This window comes from Furipterus horrens, unplaced genomic scaffold, assembly GCF_987537825.1.
Source record: "Furipterus horrens unplaced genomic scaffold, mFurHor1.1.pri manual_scaffold_11, whole genome shotgun sequence".
Classification (NCBI taxonomy): domain Eukaryota; kingdom Metazoa; phylum Chordata; class Mammalia; order Chiroptera; family Furipteridae; genus Furipterus; species Furipterus horrens.
This window is the reverse complement of record NW_028327181.1, coordinates 79,228,155-79,253,869: the sequence shown is the minus strand read 5'-3', so window position 1 is coordinate 79,253,869 and position 25,715 is coordinate 79,228,155. Positions and strand designations below refer to the sequence as shown.

General features: G+C 39.9%; 1 long non-coding RNA gene and 1 pseudogene across 1 annotated transcript in view; one reads left to right on the top strand and one right to left on the bottom strand.

The window, feature by feature from the left end:
• The window catches only part of LOC149998430 (uncharacterized), a 294,581-nt gene that overhangs the window by 67,623 nt on the left and 201,243 nt on the right, over nt 1–25,715 (bottom strand). Inside the window, exon 3 of the long non-coding RNA XR_016514378.1 lies at nt 23,989–24,120. This is a non-coding gene — a long non-coding RNA (uncharacterized LOC149998430). The remainder of the gene's footprint in view (nt 1–23,988; nt 24,121–25,715) is intronic.
• Nucleotides 7,270–9,130, top strand: LOC149998446 (uncharacterized; annotated as a pseudogene).

The window sequence follows — 25,715 nt, the reverse complement described above, 5'->3', positions numbered from 1 at the left end:
CTTTGAACATACCCCCCACTAATAAGGGGGGTCTACTGTATGATTTTTGTAAGAGTTTTTTAAAAATTAGGGTGAACTGAAATGCTTAATCTAATTTTTTTAAAGATTAAATTAAGCAGTATATGGGCATTTATATCACTTAAATATTGTCCTAATTACACATACACTACTTAAAATCAAGTTATCACTAAGTCACTATAATTCACTTCATAGATTACTAATGTAATAAAGGTCAAACTTGATAATAAAAGTCATTTTTCGTACCATTCTTTAAAGCACACATTAACATGATGTGTCCAGTTTCCCTAGAAACATAAGCAGGTTCCTCAGTGGTGACGGTAAATATCAATTGGGTCCACTTCATTCAAATTTCCTTGATGTTTGCTTAAGGTCCTTTACTATAGAATTCTAAAAAGACAACAGAAACTGGTTTTTTGAAAAAAGTATACAAATGAAAAATATTATACTCCATCTACTCTATGTAGTGAAAGAGGTACAGTTTAGATAGACAATACATAATCTGTATGTGTGGTCCTGATGTTAATTATCAATTCTGCCTCACCAGACTATGGTAAAAACTTTAGCAAGGAGTACACAGAGTCATGTTTCTCCTGATTTTGATTTTGATTTTTTAAAAAACATCCAGTGTGCTGTCTATAGTAATTTCTCTTTGTGGTTCACGCCCTATCGTTCCCTTCTCATTAGAATGAGCTAAAAGAGAAAAGAGAATTATCATGTTTCAGCCTGAAATTGCTCCAAGTTCAGTGTTTCAAATTAAGGATCATTTTCTCTACTATTTTAGATGTTACCAATTATATTTTAATATTTTATTACTTCTGTTCCTAATTTAATATTATACAAATATATGTAGTACAGACAGTTTAAAGATGTGGGTTTCAAACCTGGATGCTCATTAAGATTACCTGAAGAGTTAAAAAAATTCTGACACCCAGGCCATACACAAGACCAATTATATCAGGGCATTGTGGGGCAAGAGCCGGCACCAATATTTTTATCACTCCACACGCGCTTTCAACATGCAGACAACTTTGTGAACCACTGGTCGAGAGGCTCTATCATTCTCTACATGCTTCTCTGTAATGAGAAAATACTTCTGTCTTCACAGCTATTGCAGAAGGATTTTCTCAGTCTCCCTGAATTTATATAGAAAACTCTCCCCTTGTTATCAAAAACCTTTTTCTATTATGTTGTTTTTTTTCTCACCATCTCATAGCAAATCAAGTGAAAAATCTCTCCCCTCGGGACACCATGTTGCCTCACACTATAATTGTTTAAATGTCTCATATTCCCTAGCTCTGCAAATGCAAACCTATCAACTAAAAACATGTAAGTCAAGCTGTTGTAATAAAAATATTGCAAAGGGCTTGGTTTTAAATGGTCCTAATTAAGACATTTAAGGATGTCATCAGAGGGTGACCAACTTGTCTCTGTTTGTCTGGGACTTTCCTGATTTTAACACGGAGACACCTGAGTTCTGAGAATCCCTTCAATCCTGAGCAAACAGAGACAGTTGGTCACCCTACCATAAAACTGATTGGTAATAGTTAAAATTAACCCTTGTACTTTATTAGAATAGTTACGAATGCACTAATGATTCATTCATCACCATTAGCAATTCTCACAAACATATGCAAGCTAAAGGTGCCAGACAGAAAAGAAATTATGCTACATCTTTTGTTTGTAGTTCTTGACCAAAACTAATCTATGGTGAAAAAGATTAAGAGAGAAAAACAGGGAGTATGGTCTTCCCAATAAACTACAAATTCCCTGGGAGGAAACTAAATCACATTTGTAACCTCAAATGACTGTCAAGTTGTGGCTCTCAGACTATCCTCTTAACAAATATGCTTTATGGAGAAGGCAGGAACTTGACATAGGCACTTCTTTAAAGTCTGAATGAAGAGAATAAAACAGTCAGTGTCTTAAGTGTGGGCCTTGGGCCGTCAGCATCAGCATTATCTAGGCACTTGTTAGAAAAGCAGAATCTCAAGCTTCACCCTGCAATCAGGAACTCTGAGAGTAGACCCACCATTTTTCATAAGCTCTCCAGGTGATTCTGATGCATGCTCAAGTTGGACAATCACTAAGTAAGTAGAAATAGTAATTACATAAGGTTGAATTGACTAAAATCCATTCACATTTCAAATTAATCCCCAAAACTTGTGCTACAGATTTCTCAGCTCTGGAGATAAGTTCTGAGGAGAGGCACATTCTGATTATTTGACTTTTTATTTTTTGCTGCATTGAAAAATATTTTTAATTAAGAATGAGATAAAGAATAGAAAGTGAGGCTATGAGATACGATGAAAAATATATGACAGCAATGTAACAACTTAATAAACTGTGGAATGCTGTAGTAATTGGAACTATATATAGACAAATTGCCTGCCGGGGTTTTACAATGATTCCGAGTTTGAAATATCTAAGGAAGCCCATTCAGGTGGTGTAGAAGTCACCAACATCACACACAGATACACAGGTCCCCTTCCTCACTGCTCAAAAATGACCCACAAGGGTCATTTTTCTCTTACCCCATGCCAGATGCCACACTATGCAGATGGAATTTCTTCCACATTAGTCACTGGAAAAAATAAACAACCAGAAATACATCTGCCCAAATTCCATCCTGATAGGGAATATAGTGGGGGAGAGTAAAAAAATGTAATTCCAGATGCCAAGTGGAGGAAGATTAAGGAGAGTGTGGTCTAGAAGATTCTAGCAGGTAAGAGTCAGAGGAAAGCAAAGCAGATAGGATTTATCATATCTGGAAGAGAAAATATTGTTTCCAACAAGTTTGAACCATTAAATAGATAAACATTACTGAGTTATCTGATAATTACTTAAATATTAGGTAAACAAAAACAAGGAAATGCGTTGACAACTTGCCCTGTTCAGGCAGTATTTAAGAGGCTTTGGGACAAGGGGATTCCCAAACGCAAAATCCTCACTCTCCTGGAAACCCAGCCAGACCCTCCACCCTCTGACACCATGGCCAACTCTTGTGGCTCCATCTGCTCTGACCAGGGCTGCGGTCAAGGCTGCTGCCAGGAGACCTGCTGCCGCCCCAGCTGCTGCCAGACCACCTGCTGCAGGACCACCTGCTGGCGCCCCAGCTGCTGTGTGTCCAGCTGCTGCCGCCCCTGCTGCTGCCTTTCTAGCTGCTGCCGCCCCTCTTGCTGTGGTTCCAGCTGCTGCCGCCCCTGCTGCTGCCTTTCTAGCTGCTGCCGCCCCTCCTGCTGTGGCTCCAGCTGCTGCTGCCCCTGTTGCCGCCCCTGCTGTGGCCCCTGCTGCTGCCTCCGCCCAGTCTGCGGCCAGGCCTCCTGCTACTCCACCTGCTATCGCCCCACCTGTGTCATCTCCACCTGCCCCCGTCCCATGTGCTGCGCCATCCCTGGCTGCTGAATCTGCCTACACTCTTTGTCACAATATGGCTGTCTTCACAAGTCATATAAAATGTGTTGGAGCCAGCCACTGACTGGGGGAATGAACTATTAGCTGCCAACTCTTCTGATTTGGCATTCAGAGTTGGTGTTCAGCAATAGGAAATGGCCAATGAAAACACACTTTTCAAATGATTTTAACCCAGGCCCAGATACATCTGTTTTTAGACCAACAAAGTCTCATCCTGAATGTTACAATCTCATATAACATTGTTTCCTTATGTTCTTAATAAACAGCTATTTTCCCTGATATTGAAATCTCCTGATTTGTTAAAGACTTGGCATGTGTGTGTGCGTGCGGGTGTGTACTTACCTATCACTTCACAACCAGAAATGTTGTATCAAATGCAGGAGAGCAAGTTCAAGTTACTTATGTTGGAATTGAGATTCCACTGGACATTCATTGCATTACATGGGCAAAGTTATTTAATGTTTTTAAGGCTCAGTTTTTTCTCTTTGAAATGGGGATAATGCATTATGTTCTTCAAAGGTTCAAAGACATAATCCATGTAACACAGTACAGGGTGGGGAACATAATGTAAGCTCTCAATAAGTATCATTGTCTTAAAGATTTTATTTATTTATTTTTAGAGAGAGGGGAAGGGAGGGAGAGAGAGAGAGAGAGAGAAACATCAATGTGTGGTTGCCTCTCACAAGCTCCCAATTGGGGAACTGGCCCACAACCCAGGCGTGTGCCCTGACTGGGAATAGAACCTGTGGTCCTTTGGTTCACAGGCCAGCACTCAATCCACTGAGCCACACCAGCCAGCCTAAATATCATTTTTATTCTTACTGTTATTAAAACACTACCCTGGCTTAGAATACTACCTTAGCATCATGTTCTCTTTGACAGAACAGCAAAGACAGTTTATATAATTATTTCACTGTCCTCTATAACTCAAAATTAAGTTTTGGTATATGTCTCAAATCTCCCTTAAAAACTCCAGTGAGTTGGACATCATAAAATCACCTAAATTTCTTTGACTATATTTCTACGTCCAATATGCTCCATTATTGGTTGTGTAAACTTTGGTTGTTCTATATAGCTCAAGTATTTTTTCTCTCCCTCTCTCCCTCCTTCACTCCCTCCTTTCCTCTCCAAACAATGAACTTTCTCTCAGAATACTAAGTGTACCCTCTAAATCCAGATTTCTGGAAATGGATAAAGTCCATGGTAACTTTTCCATAAAAAAATTAACTTTTTATTAATAGATGCTCAAAATTTTAGTATTTCAAGACTGAACTCCTAGCCCTGGCTGCTGTGGCTCAGTGGATTGAGCGTCGGCCTGAGAACCAAGTGTCGCTGGTTCGATTCCCAGTCAGGGCACATGCCTAGGTTGCACATCAGGTCCCCAGTTGGGGGTGTGAGTGAGAGGCAACCACACAGTGATATTTCTCTCCCTCTCTATCTTCTTTCCCCTCTCTCTCTTCTTTCCCCTCTCTCTAAAAATAAATAAATAAATTATTTTTAAAAAAAACGACTGAACTCCTTCATAGTTTTATCTCCTCATGTTACTGAAGTTTCCTAGCTTCTCGATGGTTTTACTCTCCCATTTTGGGCTTTTATCACCTTGCTCAGTCTTCCTTAAGAGCACATGTGCAGGATATTTCTTTGAGACTCAGTTCTTATCACCAAAACTGCTTTGGCTCCAGCTGTCGCCCCTCCCGCTGTGGTTCCTGCTGCTGTCTCCACCCAGTCTGTGGCCAGGTCTCCTGCCACACCACTTGCTATCGCCCCACCTGTGTCATCCCCACTCCATGTGCTGTGACTCCTTTTGCTGCTGAGCCCCCTGCTCTGTACCCACCATCTCCATTTACCTCTGTCTTCATGGACATAGACCCTCCTTTTGTGCAGACCATTAGGAGGCATGGAGTGGGGTTGACATCACTCAACTGAACTGGGCCTCATAATTCCAATGAGATGCCAGGTCATGCTACTGAAGATGGATATGGCCTGGAGCACTTACACAGTAACAGATTTTACCCTTCAACCGACAGCTGGTGAAATCATTCTCCTAACTTTCTTATTCCTGGACTTTTCGTAACCTGATATATTTCTGTACCATATTAAAGTTACACTTCTGTGCACTAAAAATTCAGTGTAATTGTTATTCCATTAAGATGTTATCTTCAGTTCCTAGACAAGTGTATCTGACCTATACCTGCAAGATGTACAACATGGTCCTGTCACTCCTCAATAAAAGTCAGTTTCCATTGTTCATTGCCTAGGTGCCGCCTTATTTTATGGGCAAATCTCTTAATGCTATGAATCTGTCCTAGGAACAGAACAAAACAAGTATAAACTAGAAGTCTGGAGGACCCTATGGATCTAAGAGCAAAGAGTACACAACACATGGTTCATGCATGATACTAGCTATCATAGCTATGCAATGTGTTACTTACCAGTCTGCAAGTCTGTATTCAGACTTGCACCCAATGGTATACACGTCATCCATGAAGGGCATCAAGTGTGCCCTGATTCTGCCCCTGTTTACAACTTTACAACAGGACCGCAGCCATGTCTCATTCCTTCTTTTGATAGGAAAGCTTCAAATCCACCTGCAGTGAGGGGACAGGCAGGTAACCTAGAGGAGTGAAGTAGGTCCTTGACATGACAATGTGTTTAGTGGCAAGAGACAAATTGCAGACAGCATGGCCACATCGGAGAGTACTATGGAGCTTCTGTCCGTTGTTTTCATGGGGAAATGGGGGCCCAGTGTTTTCGCTGAAAAGTACATCTGCTTTCATCGATCCTTCCAAATATCAGTCCTTCATTCATTTAGTCAAAAAGTATTTATTGAGCGCTTACTATGTGGAGACACTGTTAAAGGTAACAGTGGGGACCAACACACACTGAACTCTGCACTAATGCAAATGATATTTTATATATATACAAACACACACATATATAAAATGTGGAACTAAGGATAAATGATGAACATGAGAGAGGCATTATGGTCTGTAATGGCTACATACTGACCACATAAAGTACAGAAAAGGGAGAGAGAATACACAAGGTAGAAAAATTTTGCCAATAACCTATGGATCTTAACTGTGAGTTCAAATCGGATGCTGAAGGAGCAGGTGATGAAGTAACTAGAAAATTTCAATATTTCTCAAAGTAGAGAATCAACTGACAGTAGCCAAAAATTTGGGATCATTGGGTATTATATAAAGATACTTATATAAAAGTAATCAGTAGTACAAACACAAACCTTCCTAAATATCAAAAGAGAGAATAAAACAAAGAGTAAAAGATTAGATCTAAAGATTATTATTTATGATATATTATATATCACTATTTACTATATTTATGTATACCACTATATAAAGAATAAATCACAGTCTCACCACATTATATACAGTAACCTCAATGATGTATCTTTCCTTCTATTTCCTTATTAGCAGGCACTCCACCTGACAGTAGCATGCATTTTTCCACTTTGACATAAAAAGACTTGGCATTGTAATAGCTACCCTCAAATTATCATGGACTCACACACAAAAAAGGAAAGAAGTGGCAGATGTAAAAACTCAGTAGTAGAATATCATATAAGTTTCCAACTTAGAAGACACATTAGACAGAGGGAGAAACACAAAAGCGTTTGGACAGGGTTTGATGAGATTCAATGAACCATAATACTCTAAAAAGAAAATGGTGCTTTCTTTTGATATTGGCGTATTTGACCTGATAAACACAATTACTCGCTTAGTCAAAATAATTGATTTCCCAGTAGGAAAAACAAGGAAAGACTGTTGTTAATTTAACACCAGCTAAGGAGACAGCCAAACTCCAGAAACTGCCCTCATGGAACCCCCACTCATACCCACCCCATTCCTTCCATTGACACCAGGGTCAGCTTCTGTTGGCCCGATCTGCTCTCACCCGGGCTGCAGCCAGGACTCTGCCAGGAGACCTGCTGCTGCCCAGCTGCTGCAGGAGCACCAGCTTCAGGACCACCTGCTGGCACCCAGATGCTGTGTCCAGTTGCTGCAGGCCCCAGTGTTGCATTGCCAGCTGCCACTGCCACAGCTCTTCTGTATCTAGCTGCTGCTCCCCCAGTTGCTGCCATTCTGTGTGTTGCCAGACCATCTGCTGTCACCCCAATTACTGTATCTCTAGTGTCTGCCACCCCTCTTGATGTGGTTCCAGCAGCTGTGGTTCCAACTGTGCCCACCCCTCTTGCTATAATTCTAGCTGCTATGGCTCCAGCTGCTGCCTCCGCCCAGTCTGTGGCCAGCCCTCCTGCCACACCACTTACTATCTTCCAACCTGTGTCGCCTCCACCTGCCCCGGCCCTGTGTTGCTGAGCCCCCTGTCCTGTGACTACCATCTCTTTTTTTGTTTGTTTGTTTGGTTGGTTGGTTTTTTTGGTCCTCATAGATGCAAACTATGCTTTTGTGCCTACCATTAGTACATACGGGCTCATGTTGCTCAGCTGAGTTGGGTGTCATGACTTTAATGAGCCCACAGTAGGCCCACTGACTGTGAGCGCATTTTGGCCTCAGTCCAAATTCTATTCCTTCTGGACCTCTCCCTCTCATCCACGTGTGAATTTGCTTATAGCATCCCAACTGCTGTATTGACCAGTTCTCCCCAAATTCTCCTTCACTTTTGGGCACAAGATCATCAAACTCAAGGGAATGAACTTTGATTTCAGTATTTCTACATTACAGATTTTTATAGTCTCTCTAAATTGTCCAACAAGGCTTTTCCTTTGTAATTCTTATTTCCCAAAATTTCCTGTTATAACTCTATGCCAAAATAAACCACCACTTTCCTGTATGGAAAATCCAGTGTGATGGTACTCTCCTTTAAGATTTTCTGTGCAGGCTAAACAATTGTATTTCACCTGCACTTGTAGGACAGACAACGTGGTGGTGTCAGTTTTACCAGAGAGGCTGAGCAATCCTAGTCACAGCTTAGGTTTCACTGGCACTCTCTTTAGTAATTTAATTAGGAAGAAAAAAAAAAAAACAAAACCAGATATTCTCAAGAATTAATGGATAAAATTCAGAGAAAACCTTTCTGGAAAACCTTTTCTGGGATGTAATTAAGTTACTCAACAGTTTGATCCTTTCAAGACTTGCTTAGAAGTGGTGTGAGGTGGGCCTGGAACATTTACTCTAGGGGGAATTTGTCCCACTTCTTTCTTTCCCTTTTTATTGGATTTATTGGGGTGACACTGGTTAACAAAATTTATAGGTTTTAGGTGCACAATTTCACAACACGTCATCTGTACATTGTATTGTGTGCCCCACTTCTGATGCAATACTCTTTAGATTACTCTAACCAATAACTCATGAATCACAGGAGTTTTCATTCCAGCTCATGAGAACATGAACTATTTCTGGCCCTGTGTCAACTCCAAGGACTGTTTCTTCTGCCTTTTATGGGGTTGCATGGGGTGGGGGGTGTCCTTCTTTGTCCTTTGGTAGTCTCTTCATATGCATGGATCAGTATTCAGGTAGAGCTTATGCAGATCCCTGGGATTCTCTGTGCAACTTTCTCCTCCCTGATACTCTGCCCTGTGAATTCCAGCTGCCTTGGCATCCTTCGTCCCAGCTCCACCTCATCCAGCCACAGTGACTACCAGACTCTCCCTGGTTTTCCTTCCCAGAGCTGCAACTTGGAGCTCTCTTCATGCTATAAACTGAGACAAACCTAAGGATCACCTCATTTGTTTCCCCTCTTTAAGACCCCAGTTTTCTGCCCTGCCTGACAGCCTATGTCTAAAACCACTGTTCCGTTTATTTTCAAGTTGTTTCAGGCAGGAGGGTAAATCCAGTCCCTGTTTATCTATCTTGGCTGGATACATCAGTCCCCCTTTCTTGTTTTCTCATCTCCTCTTTCTGTATTCTACCACTATTTGAAAAAGCAATGTAATGTGAGCAAATATATTTTCTATATTTGTTTCTTCAGTCTTTTAGACCTGCTGTAGAACAATGTACATACTTTTCTCCACCTGCTTTATCATCTCAATGATAAATCCTGGAGATTACTTCATAGTAGCATAGAGATACTCCTTATTCCTTTTCATACTGAATATTACTTCATTATGTGAAAGAACTATAGTTTATTCACCAGTATCTTAGTGAAGGACATTCAAATTGTGTCCAGTGGTTTGTTTGTTTAGTTGCTTTTTGTTTTGTTTTTACAAATAGCAGCGCTATAAATGCTGCTAGTTATTTTTAAATCTTCGAGAAAAGTGTGAGGATGGCTGTTTTTTATAGTCTCACTATCGGAGAATGTTGTCAAATTTTGAATTTTTGACAGTCTGACAGGTGAGAAATGGTATCTCATATTTTAATTTCATGGTAAAGAAAGATTTCATTTTATTTTTTCATCAGAGTTTTGGCCTTTTTTTCTACTTTAATTGTAGAGGTGCTTTTATATTAAGGTCATTAACCGTTTGTCTTGGTATAAATTGCAAGTTTTTAAAAAATGTAGCCATTTGTATTTTTATTTTGTTTATAGTGGGTTTTTTACTATATACTTTTATTATAAATGTCTTTTTGTCTTCAGAATTTGATTGCAAATTGTATTGCAATTGAAAAATTGAATTGAAAAAATATTAAATTATGAGTCCTCTTTAATGAGGTCTCTTATACCTCTGATGCCCATTTGGTAAGTGATCCTGGTTGAGTCTATTGCATCATTATGTTCGTCACCAGCCTCATCGTTCCCAACCTAGATGGGCATTCATCTCTCACCCTGTTCATCAACCACACCTAACTTTCTTCCCCCTTCCTGTTATTCCCCATCTCCAGCCAAATAATATTGACAAACCCTAGATATTTGCTCACACCTTTCTCCCAACTTTGTGATGATATGATCTCTACTCTCTCTGTATAAATTCAAGAATATCCTTAAATTCTCCTCATTCAGTCAGTGGTGTGTTATTTTTCTTTACTCACCTACACATACCATTCAGACAAGTTATTTATTAGATCAGAAGCCAAAATATACCCCATTTAGTCATGTCCCCACTGTCTGAATGCTTGTTCTTTTCTGTCCCATCCATTTAGATTACCAACAGTAGTTACAGAGTGAGTAAATGCCTCGTGTTTTCAATAAATTCCACATTCACTCAATTAACGTTCACTAAGGGCAATTGCTAGGCACCATATTTATAAATATGAATAAGACAGTTCCTGCCTTCATGGGGTATATACGAGGATTAAAAAGGAGATATAAACCAATTAATGATGAAGTGTGCTATCCTAGACCACAAGCATATCTTGGAGCAAAAAGAAGATAAGGATTCATTTTGAATGTGGTAGAAGTCAAAACAGATATTAGTTACAGATGAGCTGGTATCTAGACTATGCATTGAAGTATGAGCAAGAGTTTGCTGAGTTGACAAGGGAGAAAGCATATTTACACAATGAAACAGCATCGACATGGGATTGTTATTCTTCATACCTTCTAGGGAAGAAGGAGATAACCACATTTCCTAATGACTGTGCAATTTAAATCTATCTGAGCTTCTATTACCTTATGTCTAAGGAATTAAGAAAAACTGTTTCTACCTCATAGAGTCCTTGTGAAGTATAAACAAAATAACAATTATAGAAAAAAATTCCTGACAAGCGGTAGGCACTCAAAAACAATAACTATTAGTAGTATCTCATGGCATAAAGAAGTGTGTAGATTTAAATACATAATTGTTATTTTGTTTACTAATTACACAATGCTCTAAATCAGTGATTTTCAACCAGTGTGCCCCAAGAATTATTAAAACATACAATACCTGATTAGTTAGTCAGGAGCATTGACCTCTTTTGCCTTAGATTGTCAAATAAAAAAATGACAACATCCAATACAACAATAGTCATCCAGTATGAAAGAATAAAAATCATTCCTATTTTATTTTGTTAGATCAGCAAAATATATATATATATATATATTTTTTTTTTTTTTTAGTGTGCAACAACATTTAGTAATTAGCTTATGAGTGCTGTGAGATGAAAAAGGTTGAAAATGGCTGCTCTAAATAGTTGCCTATGTATGGGTCTTGTTTGTCTTACTTAAATTAAGTGCCTAGGGAACAGAGATTAAAGCTTAACCCCTTATATCTCAAACAAACGTTGCAGAGAGACAATAGCTCAGAATATAAGAAAATATATTTCAGTAACACTTCAATTATACACATTCCATGTGGTATGTTCACCTACCAAAATAAGATAAAAAATACTACCTTATAATATCCTAATCTCTGAAGATCATGTCAATAATAACTTAATAATTTTAAAAACGACTCATCATATCAATGTGTCTTTGCTATTTAAAAAAAGTGATCCATAGCAGCTATGCCAGTCTACATTCCCGCCAGCAGTAAAAGAGGCTTCCCCTTTCTCCACAACCTCTCCAACACTTGCTATTATAGAGGATTGGATAAAGAACATGTGGCACATATGCACAATGGAATACTACTCAGCCACAAAAAAAGATGAAATACTGCCATTTGTGACAACATATGGAACTGGAGAATATTATGCTAAGCAAAATTAGTCAGAAAAAGCTAATAATCATATGATTTCACTCATATGTGGGATATAAAAGTGAAACTCATAGACACAGACAATAGTATGGTGGTTACCAGAGAAAAGAGGGCAAGGGAGTTGCGGCGGGGGTGTGTGTAAAGAAGGCCAAATATTTGGTGATGCAAGGTGATTTGACTTTGGGTGGTGGGCACACAATGCAAGGTACAGATCATGTATCATAGAAACGTACACTTGAAGCCTAATATGATCCTATTAACCAATGTACAGTAGTCCCTCTGTATATCACACGCGGTTCACTTATCGCAGCCTCACTGTATTGCGGGATTTTAAAAAATGTTATATTTAACTATTTATTGCAGATTTTTCGCTATTATTGTGGGATTTTGCAGTACTGTATAAGTATGTTGTTAAAGTTACGTAGGTTTAAGAGTGTAGAATATGTTTAAGAACATAAGTAGTGTTTATAAAAGTGTGGAAAAGGTTAATAAGGGACTGGGAAAGGTTTATAAGTGTGTGGGAAGGGTTTATAAAACCTTAAAATATAATAAATACTAAAATAAATGTAAGGTTCTTACTTCGCCTGTCACAGGGGGGGTCTAGAACGTAATACCTGCGATAAGTGAGGGAATACTGTAAACCCAATAAATTTAATATATAAAATCAAACTAGTGAATCACTGCATTATAAGTGTTTCAAATTAAATAGATTCAATAAGAAAAAACAGATAGGAACTTTGTTAGAATCTTTTACACTTCACTGAGTATCCAGGAAAACCAAAGGAATCCCAGTATTCTTCACTGCACACAAATAACTGCCCTCCCCCTTCTGAGATGGGTCTTCTATCCTATTTTACTATTAGCATTTGATAAGACTTGCTCTTTAACAGCAGGAGAGATTTTTATCATCATAAAATCCATTCTCAACATATTATTCTGGAGTCAAATAGAAAAATGAAAAATTAACACTTGTGAAATCCAATGAAATCCAAGGAAGACCCATCAGACAAAGAAATATGGGAGCTGATTACCCTGGCTTTAGACTGGATAGCTCATAATATAACAGGAAAAGAAAATAAGGCCATTCCTATAAATAGGAATATTTACGAGCTAAACACAATTATCTAATTTACTAAAACCATCTGATTTTCAATTAGGATAAACAATAACAAGAGTCCTGCACATGGTCAGAGCAGCCCTCAGCAGGATATAAAAGCAACAGAGGGCAAGGAGAGATCACACTCGAGAACCTCACTCTCCTGCAAACTCACCCAGAACCTCCACCCTCTGACACCATGGCCAACTCCTGTTGTGGATCCGTTTGCTCTGACCAGGGCTGCGGCCAAGGCTGCTGCCAGGAGACCTGCTGCCGCCCCAGCTGCTGCCAGACCACCTGCTGCAGGACCACCTGCTGGCGCCCCAGCTGCTGCCGCCCCTGCTGTGGCATTTCTAGCTGCTGCCGCCCCTGCTGTGGCATTTCTAGCTGCTGTGGCCCCTCTTGCTGTGGTTCCAGCTGCTGCCGCCCCTGCTGCTGCCTTTCTAGCTGCTGCCGCCCCTCCTGCTGTGGCTCTAGCTGCTGCTGCCCCTGTTGCCGCCCCTGCTGTGGCCCCTGCTGCTGCCTCCGCCCAGTCTGTGGCCAGGCCTCCTGCTACTCCACCTGCTATCGCCCCACCTGTGTCATCTCCACCTGCCCCCGTCCCATGTGCTGCGCCATCCCTGGTTGCTGAATCTCTACTTTGAACACACCATCTACTTCTTTCCTTCCTCCTCATAGATTCAAATCCTCCTTTTCAAAAATGTGTAACTAACTGATCTCTTGGGTCCCCTAGCAAACCCCAGTCCTACTAATTCTCTGTCCACATTCTAACTTCTGTACAAACTCTCTTCCTTCAAAATGAATTCACTCAGAAGCTCCTAATAAAGTTCCCCCAACATCCCTTCCTTCGTCGTCAGGACATCCATTCTCTCTGCTCAAGGAATTTGAAGATTGTATCCATCACTTGTGGGGCCATGGATTTTAACTCCTTTGACATCAAAATCCAATAAAGCCTTTTTTAAATACTCCTTTGCAAAGATTTTCTTGCATCTTTTTATTTCTATGTCCCAAAATAAATTGCTTTGTACTAACATTGAAAATTAAATGTGATTGTGAACTGTCCTCTTTTAAAGGTTTTACATGTGGGTCCTAGGTAACTGTATTTTGCCTACACCTATTAGACAGACAGCACAGACTAGTCAACCCCCAACAGAGGTCAAATGACATTGATCACCAGTTTTCTCTAGAAAGTCCTTTCAGTCTTAGCCAAATCAATGAATCATTTCCTAGCCTATATGGAAAAAAATGTAACTGAAGTCATGTTGTACCCATGAATACAATAAGGGGAAAGTTATAATTTATGATGTTTTAAAACTCCGACTTCCAGGGTTTTTTTCACCAATAAAATGCAGCTCATAAATAAGTACACAAATAAATAAATGTGGCCTTCCTCAAGTGTAATAATAATCCCTTTAGAATATTTCCCCCTCTCTTCTCCATTAGTCAAAAGTTATATATATTTAAAGGGCCATTATATGCCCCTGTGTCATCAAAAAGCCTTCTTTTACTCAACAAACATTTATCACTAGTGTCCTCTATCCCAGCCCTGTGCTGAGCAGGATGGAACAAAGCAAATGTCATAGCTCATATTGTTGGGGCAACTGCGTTGTACCTGGGGGAATGACGGAAGTAAATAATAGGACACAGTAGAGTTGCTAAATTAGCAGCACAATGAGGAAGCATTTCAGCTGGGTTTTTAACAGATGAATAGGAGTTTGCAGAGCTGATGTTTTAAAACTCCGACTTTCAGGGTTTTTAAGAAGAAACATTCAGGGAAAATAAAACAGCTTCAGCAAAGGCCTGCAAGTTTTATTTTTCACACCTTCCTCAGCTGCTCTCTGATTAGGGCAAGCTTACTTTCTGTTTAATCTTGTACACATTTTTTTCTTTTACCTTCTCTATGTTTCTTTTGCCTATCCCATTAAAAGGGTAACAAGAATACACAGCGCTTTATAGGATTGCATTAAAGATTAAAAACAAATATAAGATATTCAGCATAATGCCTGGTACATTGTGAATACTTCACATATAATAGATGTTAACATGAAACTTATTCACATATTGTATATTTTTATTTTAATTATTTAATTAAAATAATTTCCATTATTTTAACTGTCGCCAAACTCTGTTTCCCATGCATGTCTAATTCAAATACCTACATGAGAGAAATGGGGGGTAATTTGTTATTCTCCCATAGTACCCAAGAGAATGTCTTAGATACAAGTGTGGGTGTTACAGGCTGTTCAATCAACCCCAACTCCTGGCGACCCTATGAACGAGTGATATCCCTAATGTCCTCTCCTTAACAGCCCTTTTCTGCTCCTGTAAACTCATGCCTGTGGCGTACTTTTTGGAGTCAATTCATCTCATATTTGGACTTCCTCTTTACCTGCTGCTCTCTATGTTTCCCAGCGTTATTATCTTTTCCAAAGAGCCCTGCCTTCTCATGATGTGCCTGAAGTAAGACAGCTTCAGTTTTCTTCTGGACACCTGGTATTGAAGGCCTAATAATTTAAAATATTGTTTATATATAACAAATGCTTCTGTAGTGAAATATCCATTTTGCAGGTTAAACAATCAAAAGATAAATTAAATTCAAAACATCTTTGGGGGTCCAACTGTCTCCCTGACCATTCAAGATGTCCACACAGGATCGGTCAGCCTCCTTATGGGTGGGATAGCCTCCTTCCCAGTATGTCATTCTTACTTTTTTCTAGCATTGTTCCTGACCAGCACATGTTCCCCTCATCTCTGACAACAAAAGATACATTAGCATTGTGAGGACCATTCCCTGTGATTTTCAAAAAGAAGTGTACAGATAGGAGGAGATGTCAAATTCAAAAACAAAATGCCAGAGTCATGTGACAAGTGCCTTGTTAAAAACACTACATCTGCCAGAAACACAGGCGACACCCACATAACTCACCCACCATGTTCTATTGGTCAAAATAAGTCATAAGGCCAAACCAGATGCAAAGAGTAGATAGACAGAATCTGAGTCTTGATGGGAAGAACTACAAGTCACTGCTGGCCAGTGCGGTGCTAAGGCAGGATGAGGAAGTTCTGTTAAACCAATATTAGTCCTGAGGATCCCTTTCTTCCTGTCTCACATTCATCTGAATACCAAATAAAAAGCATTTATGCAGGTATGTTGAATCTTCAGGTCTATGAATTAAAATCAGCAAATTTTAGCTATAATATTTGGCAAAGGTGGGGCTACAGGTAATGACAGCTCTTTATATTTAAGACAAGGGAAATAAGGAAAATGAAAACTTCCAGATTGCAAAATGGTCCCAGGGGAGCAACCAGCACCAGCTACTCATGGATTGTGAGAATTTCTTGTCAACTCTTTGTAATGAGAGAGATGGTAAAACCACAACACACCCGAGATTTGATATATTGAGAAAAAGCAAAATTATTATTTTTTACTTAAAAATGAAAGTAAAATTGTCAAGAGGCAGATATGACCATCTTTTTTTGCTTCTTTTTATCAACAAACTAAGACTACTGAAACATTGCAAGAGAAACTAAAAGAGGCTAAGAAGGTAGAGTTTAATGTGATTCTCAAAAGACAAAGACTCCAGAACATCTCTTTAATTTAGAAGGAAGTATTACTACAATCAGACAAATTCTCCAATCATCAGCTACCAAAGATGATCTTTGACTATGGGTTAGTGGAATAAATACTATCGAATCCCTTCCATCCTCTCCTTCAGTCAAAATAGTGATTTGAATAAGGAATGTCATGCAAAGACTGTGGGAGCCACTATTTTCACTGTCATCCAGATGAACTACTGAGTTTCTGGGGTAGCCAATCATATGGATGAAGAAGTGGAGAAAAGTCAGATTGGTCGCCATAACACCAAACAAATTAACAAGAACAGAAGTGCTACTATTCAGACATAACTAAGACTTATAATTGGTTAGTTTATTGAAAATAAAATCATAAGGATACTGCTACCCAAGGAAAACAAAAGTCTTATAGCACAAATAATTCCTGAAGAATACCAACTTATGATGAATAATGACACATCACATGAGGAAATGGACTTCCACTGATTTCATCCTCACCATGGTTTTGAGTTTGCTACCGCTGGGAGTCCCAGGGGTTTCTCTGGCCCGAGAAAAATAATTTTCTTAGCTTGGGATTCCCACACCAACAAATAAGTCTAAAGTTGGACTCCAAACTCAAATTGTAAGTTTTTACTTATGAATATAGAATTACTTTTTCTTCAATAGACATTCACCAAAGAACAAGATTAACTGGGCTTCTCTTACTGAGCTTTTCCACTTCTCCAATCTCAGATGAAAGATCCCTTCAGAGTCTCAGTTTTCCATCGTCCCAAAGCGAAGTCTTTTGGCTCTGTGAGGAAATTGAAACCCCAGACCTAAGTCATTGGTTCACATCCTAAAGAAGCTGCAGTACCAGATCACAGCTTGAACAATCTGGCCTTACGTTCCTTCTGGCACCAGGAGATTTTTATTTTTTTTCTTTTAAATTCAGGATTGTATTACTTTAAAACTTATATCTGGAATTTCCATATATAAGTAGTCAGAAGGGGATTTCATATCAGTTTAGTATCTGTGTTGCTGAAGTGCATCATTAATTTTTCCCAAGAGAAGATTTCACCTGTTTGTTAGTCATTCAAATAAGTAGTACTTACAATAGGCAATGAAATATGATTTCTAATGAAATATTTGATTAAGTCAATAGCCATTTTCATAAAATTGGTGTTTTTCTTTTGAACACCTAATCAAATATTAACTATTAGAAACTGACAGCATGCATTTCTTATAGTGAAATCAGGCAGTCTTTATTTAATCAACTGACATTTCTTGGTTGACCAGAAGAGAAGGAGGATGAGGAGTAAAAGTAACCCCATAAATGGAGACCCAGTGAACATAATCCAATTTGACTTTCTAGAAGTCTTTATCCAAGCTTCACAACAAAGATTATTAAAATTACTGATTCACTCCCCTAGACAATTAGATCATTCTTTACTAATATTACCCCTTTCCCTCTCCCACCCCCTAGGACAAGTATCCTCTCCCACTCTTCCACCCTGTGGTTTGAACTTCACCATGTGACTTGCTTTGGCCAATGGGACGTTAGAGGACATGACCCCAGCAAAGACCTGAAATGTGTTCGCGTGCTGGGGAGTGCTGCCTGTGCTTGTGCTGCGGCAGTAGGGCTGTCAGCTAACGCAGGACACAGCTCACTGAGGTGGAATATAAGATAAACAATGAATAAATTTTTACGTAAGTATGCCCCAATGCATACTTAAATGTACTAAAAAGTATTTGTTGTTCACTTGAAATAAAAATTTAACTGAGTTACCTATATTTTTGTTTGCTAAATCTGACAACTCTAATTCAGAAGAAAGCCCAAAACCAAGTCATAGCCAGAAGGCAAGGCCAGCCCTAAACAGCCAAAACCCAAGTGACCTGCAGACACATGACTGAGAAATAAATATTTGTTACTGTATATTATGAGAGTTTGTGGCTGCTTGTTATGCAGCAAGAGCTGGCTAATTCAACAGTGATGTCAACGAGAAACTAGCTTAATACATCAATCAGTATGAAAAGATTAAGCAGATAGTTTTCTATGAAGAAAATAAAAATAAAGGAGTGGCCAAGTGTTTGTGGCAGGGTTGGTTTTATTTTAATAAACTTTCTGAAGGACATAGGTTAATAAATCTCTGGGTTTATAGATAAAGTTAAGCTTTCATAAATACTACAAACTAAAGTACTATCATGTTAAATTGAAGGAGAATCCCATTAGTTTTTGTAGGCATATTTGTTAAAACACAGGCTGAAGGGTCAGGCTTGTTCAGGCTGAATCAAGACTTTGTTATTTCTGAGCTGTGTAGCTTGGGCAAATTAGTTAACCTTGCGAAGTTTCAGGTTCTTCATCTATAAAGTGGAGACAATAATACCTAATTCAATTGATTGCTATGATGATTAATAAGATAGATAAAGATACCTATCACAGCCCCTGGTACATACCAAATTCTCCCTAAATGGTAACTTAAAGTTCTTACACAGTGTGAAGAAAAATGGAAGCTGATATACAACTTCAGCAAACAAAACAGTACAGGATTGTAATCTGTCCTTAGTGGAAAATAGGTGTAAGCTTCCAGTAAGGGCCTAGTTAGAAAAGAAAGGAAAATTCCTTGTAAAACGATGATATCAGATATTAGTAGAAAGGTCTGTTGAGGCCAAAAATATCCAAAGAACATTGGGCATAAATAAAAAGGCTACTAGTAAAACATTACTTAGTTCATACAGTAAAAAAATCAACTAATATTATAAGAGAAATGAAGAGAAAATCTTGGCATGAGGAATACAGAGACTGAATTTGGCATAATTCACATATGGGACATCTTCCATGGTATCATTGAAACAAAAGAGAACTAATTCCCCCATGACAACAAAAAGCCTCCCCCTTGAAGAGGAGGGGGTAATTTTAGGACAAGTGACTATTACAAAGCATTTGATGGGTGGCTTGCAAGCTCTTGGCCTTCTTTTTTCAGTTAGTGTTCATAGGAAGTATGTGGGATTAACTGGACAGATTTCTTTTTTTTTTTTTCCATTCAAATCCAAAGAAAAGTGTTCTACTTCACTAGTAAGAAGTAAATTTATGGAACTTATCGTAAAGGTAAGATATAGGGTGAAGATACAAATAAATAACAACAGATGGAATTAGGCAAGCGCGTGCCTATCTCAGAGCCATGATGAGCTTCCACGGGAAGCCAGACTACACTTTGAGGCTGATGTCCAGAGAAGGAGCCCCCGCCCTCCCCACCACCCCTTAGTCCAGCTCTGTTAATCCTCAGAGAGAAGCCTCTGTGCTGTGCACAAGTCTGACCCAGCACAGAAGTCCTGAGGTCCTGTCAGATGATCTGTCCTGTGGTGAAACAAAGAGGCCGCTTACTGAGGAATGAGGAGACCTGGGCCCCAAACCTCATGGAGTGACCGCAGTGAACACACATGGTCCTCCTGCAAAATGAGGGAATGGGCTTACGTATCCTCTTCAGTTCCCTGATTCTACATATGCGATGACTGATCCCGAATGAATTACAAAAGCAAAAATTACAACAGATTTTTACAATCAAGGTGGAGGATGAGTTTGGCCTGGAAGGATGAGGAAGGCATTCCAGGTGAATGTGGAGACAACACAATCCAGGCGGGACAGCACAGACCCTATTGGGGGGAAAATGACATAACCAGGGTGGCAAGGATCCAGGGTGCCACATGGTTCCTCCTCATGTGCGAACCCACAAACCTGCCTTTCAGAGAGTGGAAGGAGACATCTGGGAAGCAGGTGACTTGGTCTGCACTGTAGTGCTGCTATTAACCTGTTACTGTCATGTGCAAGGTACAAATAAGGCAAGTCACTGTTTGGGTGTAATTATGGGAGTCTTTGAAGTCCGTGAATAAAATTCTAACTTCAGGGCCACGGGGCAAAGTGATTAGATACCAAACTAGTTTAGAAAACACATTCTTTTCTCTTTTATGAATTAGAAATATTTAAAGGGAAAATCATCAGAATCTAATCCAATGTCTAGATTTGGTAAGAATGAACAATACCAAAAAAGAAAAAACATTTATGGTGTGTGTGCATGTATATGTATGAGGTGAGGGGGTACCAAAAACACTATTAGTCAATGCTAAATCCTCACTTAATTCACCAGAAAATTAACAGGAAGTGACCCTGTGCCCTGGGGGTCATCAGCACTTGGCCAGGGTATATAAAGGACCCCAATGGCAGGAAGACATTCACACCTGAGGACACCCAACTCCTCTTGCCAGTCCAACCCAGCTCAGCCCCAGAGACCACCATGACCGGCTCCTGCTGTGGCTCCATCTGCTCCTCAAGCTGTGGGGGAGGCTGCTGCCAGCCCTGCTGCTGCCAGCCCTGCTGCTGCCGCGACCCCTGCTGCTGCCGCCCCTGCTGCTGCCAGACCACCGTGTGCCGCCCTGTGACCTGCGTGCCCCACTGTACGCGCCCCATCTGTGAGCCCTGCCGCCGCCCCATCTGCTGTGACCCCTGCGGCCTGCAGGAGGGCTGCTGCCGCCCCATCGCCTGCTGCCCCACGTCCTGCACGGCCGTGGTCTGCCGCCCCTGCTGCTGGGCCTCCACGTGCTGCCAGCCCATCTGTGTGCAGGCCCCCTGCTGCCGGCCCCCCTGCTGCCAGCCTGCCCCCTGCCGCACCACCTGCAGGACCTCCTCCTGCTGCTGCTGAAACCCAGGACCCCCACAGATCAACATACTGGAGCCTAAGCACCTGTTCTGCATTTTAATGAAGTTGAAAGAAAAACAGATATTTTCTATAAAATGGCAATAGTCATTATTTTTACATCCTATTAGGATATACAGCAGATCTCCATCTCCACCTCACACCAAATTCCCAGGTGTCCCCATCAGCAGAACTCACCATAAATGGTGAGCCCACCTCTAAAAGTCCCCAGAGTGAACTTGGCCAGCCCACCCTGAAATCTGGAGGCTGCTCAAAGTCTCCCCATCATTGTTTGTAATATGCTGCTCACTTGTTTTCAATAAATTAATTTTCCCTGTAAATCTTCCTGCTACCTGATTCATTTTTTAGTGCAGGTGTATTAGTGTGCACAGATGAGCAGAGCTGAAGAACAGGAAGGAGAGTGAAGAGGAAGAAGGAAAAAGGATGAAGACAACAGAAAAGGAAAAGAGAAAGAAGTGCTAGGATTCCTGGTGCGTCTTGAATGGTGGTACAGAATGGCCAGGCTAGTCCTCAGGCTATTCACATGGGTAGATCTATGTACACCAGGTCCTCCATGGTCTTTCCTTAGCCCATTTCACCAGGTTTCATGTTTTAACACGCCCCACTAAGTTTCACTTCAAGCAACACTAAACTTCGCACAGTACCTGACACATGCCATGCAGTTCCATCTGTCTTTGCTTTTGTCATGTTCTTTCATTTTTCTGGAATATCCTTTCACCTTCACCTTCCCTCAACCTCTTCACCTACCTCTGAGTCATTTCCAAGTGCAACTCGGTCTCCTCCAGTATTCCTGTCCTAACCCTCACCACACATACACACACACACACACACACACACACACAGAGGCTGGGTTAGGGGCCCTCACATATGCCAGTAGCATCCTGTGATCCTGTGCTTATCCCCTGGCCCATAAGGCATTGTATTGAGATGATCTAGTTCCCTTCCTCCAGTGATAAACCAGTTTATTCATTCTAGCTCCCAGGACTGAGCTCAATGTTTAGAAGAGTGGGTAATTAATTTTTATTTGTTAAATCAAACTAGTTAGAAGGGAACTATCTTTATGACAAGAATTCTAAAAGGTAGATATTTACTTGCTGAAAAACATTCAGCATCTAGCATCACTTAAATTCTCTCACTCTTATGTTTTCTTATTTGCAAAATGGGAAAATTAAAACTCATTGATGTAGATTTCTGGGAAAGCTAAATGACTTCATGTATGTAAAGTGCCTGGCACATAGTAAGCATCCAATACCATTTATTTATATCCCTTGCTGTACGTTTGAGCATCACTGTATCAAACGGGTTCAAAAGATGTGCTATTTATTACATATCAGGTCTCTGAGAGAGGGAAAGGATTCAGGGAAGGCTTCTTACCCTCCCTCATCCCCAGGGTAGTTCACATCCACCAGCAGAAATAAATTTTCTAATAAATATAATAAAGAAGGCCAAAAACTTCACTATCAGTTTGAGGCTGTCTTGTAATGAAAGGGCTCTTTAAAAGTTGACCTACAAGTCTACAGGAAAGAGTCCTAGATTCCAGGATTTGTGAATAGAGGTTTAGCACTAGGAGCAAAAGAGAGCTGGGGAAAATATATGCACCTGATAGACTTTTCCTCTCATCCTGAACCACCCAGGAATTAAACAGCTCAAAGTTGTAAGAGACTCCAAAAGATTACTTGGTTTTAACCTTACCTGGATTTAGGCAGATGAATGTCTGAACCACTTAGAAGAGACATTTCTTTTTCAAATTCCAGAAATAAATTCCCCAGTTCCCTGATTATCTAGAGTTTTCTGTCTTTTCCAACTAAAGTATTTTCTGTTCTCAATTAATGACAGCCATCTCTTCTGTCTTTCATGTTTGTATGGATATTATCATAAATATGGCCTATGAAGATTCCTGCCATTTCACAAAAGAGGAAACTGGGGTGGGCAGAGTATAGTACTTGCTCTGAGCCACACAATTGCCGAGTGGTGAAGGAAGGTTCTGAATCCCTCTTGGTCTTCCCCATCCTCCTCCCATCAATCTTTCCCATCCCCACTTCTAACTCTTACAATTGGAGCATATTTTAAAGGTCATTTTGGAGAATAGGGAACGCATATTCTGTTTGCAGAATTTAAAAAATTTCCTAACATCCAGTGGGCTCCAAACTAGTTCCTAACAAAACACAACTTACGAAGCTATTAAGATGAGTGCATGGTTTACCATCACAAAAAAGTCATTAACACCACAGTCTTTTTTGATACAACCACAAAAATCCTACAATTTATCACCACCATGGTTAACATTTACTTGCTCCCACTCTGGTAATTATGCTCTTGCAGAACCTGTAATCCAAGTGATATGAAACAAAAAGCCCATATGATGAAGACTGGAGACATATCTCTTGTCCCACAAGCTTAGGTCCATTAATGTGCTACAGCAAGGGAAACCACATAGCACTGAACCACCAATCGAAGGACGATAAAAGGATTCTGTAGAACTTTGAGAAGCAGTGGACTTAGGTGAAATTACATAAAAATGGTGTTTTGATAGGCTCAAAGCAAAACAGGGCTTTGTGCAAAAGAATTAACATCAAGACTGGCCTGTGAAAAGAACGTAGGATCCTCTTTCTTTGGAAACTATACAGCTGAGATAAATGCAAATGTCATGTCTGAAAACCTCTTACCTGAAACTCTGCCTCTGGGTCATATTGAGGCTGCTTCTCAGCGTTAAGGTGACTATGATCCTGGCCAGGCAACAGTGGATGGGATGTTCCCTTCTTACTGGGATGACTTCAGACAGCAAAGTTTCTGACAGTCTGGAATTTGGAAACACAAGATTTCTTAGCACTGTGTCTTTTTGTTAGTTAAAAAAAGAGCAGTGAATGAAATAACAGATATATTGCTATTCCTAGTATTTGGATCTCTGTGTATATTCTAAGCCAAATAACAACGTGCTAAACTGTAAATCAAGCAAGTTCTTATTTTATTTCACTAGACAGGATAGAATTTTTGGTAACTACCACTATGTGTTCACTACTTTGAAGTGACTCAATGTTGAGAAAAGACTAAGAGTCAACCATCAATCAGTGTTTATACTCAACAGAAGACCTGTGGTGTGTTAAAGCTTTGCCACTCTTTTACCTGTACGACTCAGAAACTAGTTCACAAATCTGGCCTTCCAAAACCTGTGATGGACCACAGTGGTTCACAAAGTCAGAGGACCTCAAGAACTAGGACTGTGGTGGACCAAAGAATGTATTTTAAAAATGATCTCACCAAACAAAACATACTTTGGAGACAGATTTAGTCTGACAGCCATCAGCAACCCTTGGACAGTGTTTTCTTCAACCTACCTTCCAACTATAAATTTATTTTCTATACCCTCATTTTTCTTAGCTGTGGCTAAAAAAAGACAAAGCTATTTTACCTGTCATCAGTTCACTTAATTCCCCTAGCCTTTTTCAGAGGCCCAACTTCACCCTTCATAAGCAGTCAAAACACTCATCCAACAAACCTAAGCAACTACTACAGAAATATAACTGATTCCTTTATAAATATTTTCAATGTACTTTGAAGAACTCAGTATAGGTACTTATGTCACATCTAAAATAAATACCTCAATTTAACTGTTATTTCTAAGAGCATACTCAGGGTGGGGCATTAAAAAAGACACACTATTAATAAAATCCACATTTAGTTTGGTCTTATTGTCCCTTGAAAATTTCTTCTCCTTCAATTGCTTTATCTGCCTTTGTCCTGCCTTCCGAACATTTGTAATTATTGTGTGATCAAAACTACTCAGAATTTATTTTTCTTTCTTTTCCTTCTCCATCCCTTAAAGAGTACAGCACTGTTTACATAGTGTCTCATAAGTCACTATGAGCAACAGGCTAACTCCAATGGCCTATATCAATATCATTTTAGTGGTTTTGGTGGTTATTTTCATATAAACAAGGGGAAGCAATATGCTGTTTCACAGAAGCACTGCACCATTCTTCATAACAGAACTGGTACACATCTATTATGAGTCATTTTAGGTTTTTGCTGTTGTTGTTTTTAGAAATTCTTGCTCATCACAAAAAGTCAGGCCTGTGGACATTACAGTCTCATACTTAGTCGTGGCTGGTGAACAGGGAGAAGAGTGATAGTGACAATACAGGATTCTTCAAACCTTCAACTTGTCACATGGTCTGGAAAAACTGGCTGTTCAATGGGTAATTTTTCTGAAGATATAAACCATTAGGTAATTATTTCAAGGGAAAAAACAGGGAGCAAGGAAAGCATCCTTCAGTGATGGTGGAATTGCTGCCTCAGCAACTGAACCCACCAATCCTGAGTTCTCACTTTAACAGGCAACCACAACTTTAGGAAATGACTTGTGTCCCGGGGGTCATCAGCACCTGACCACGAC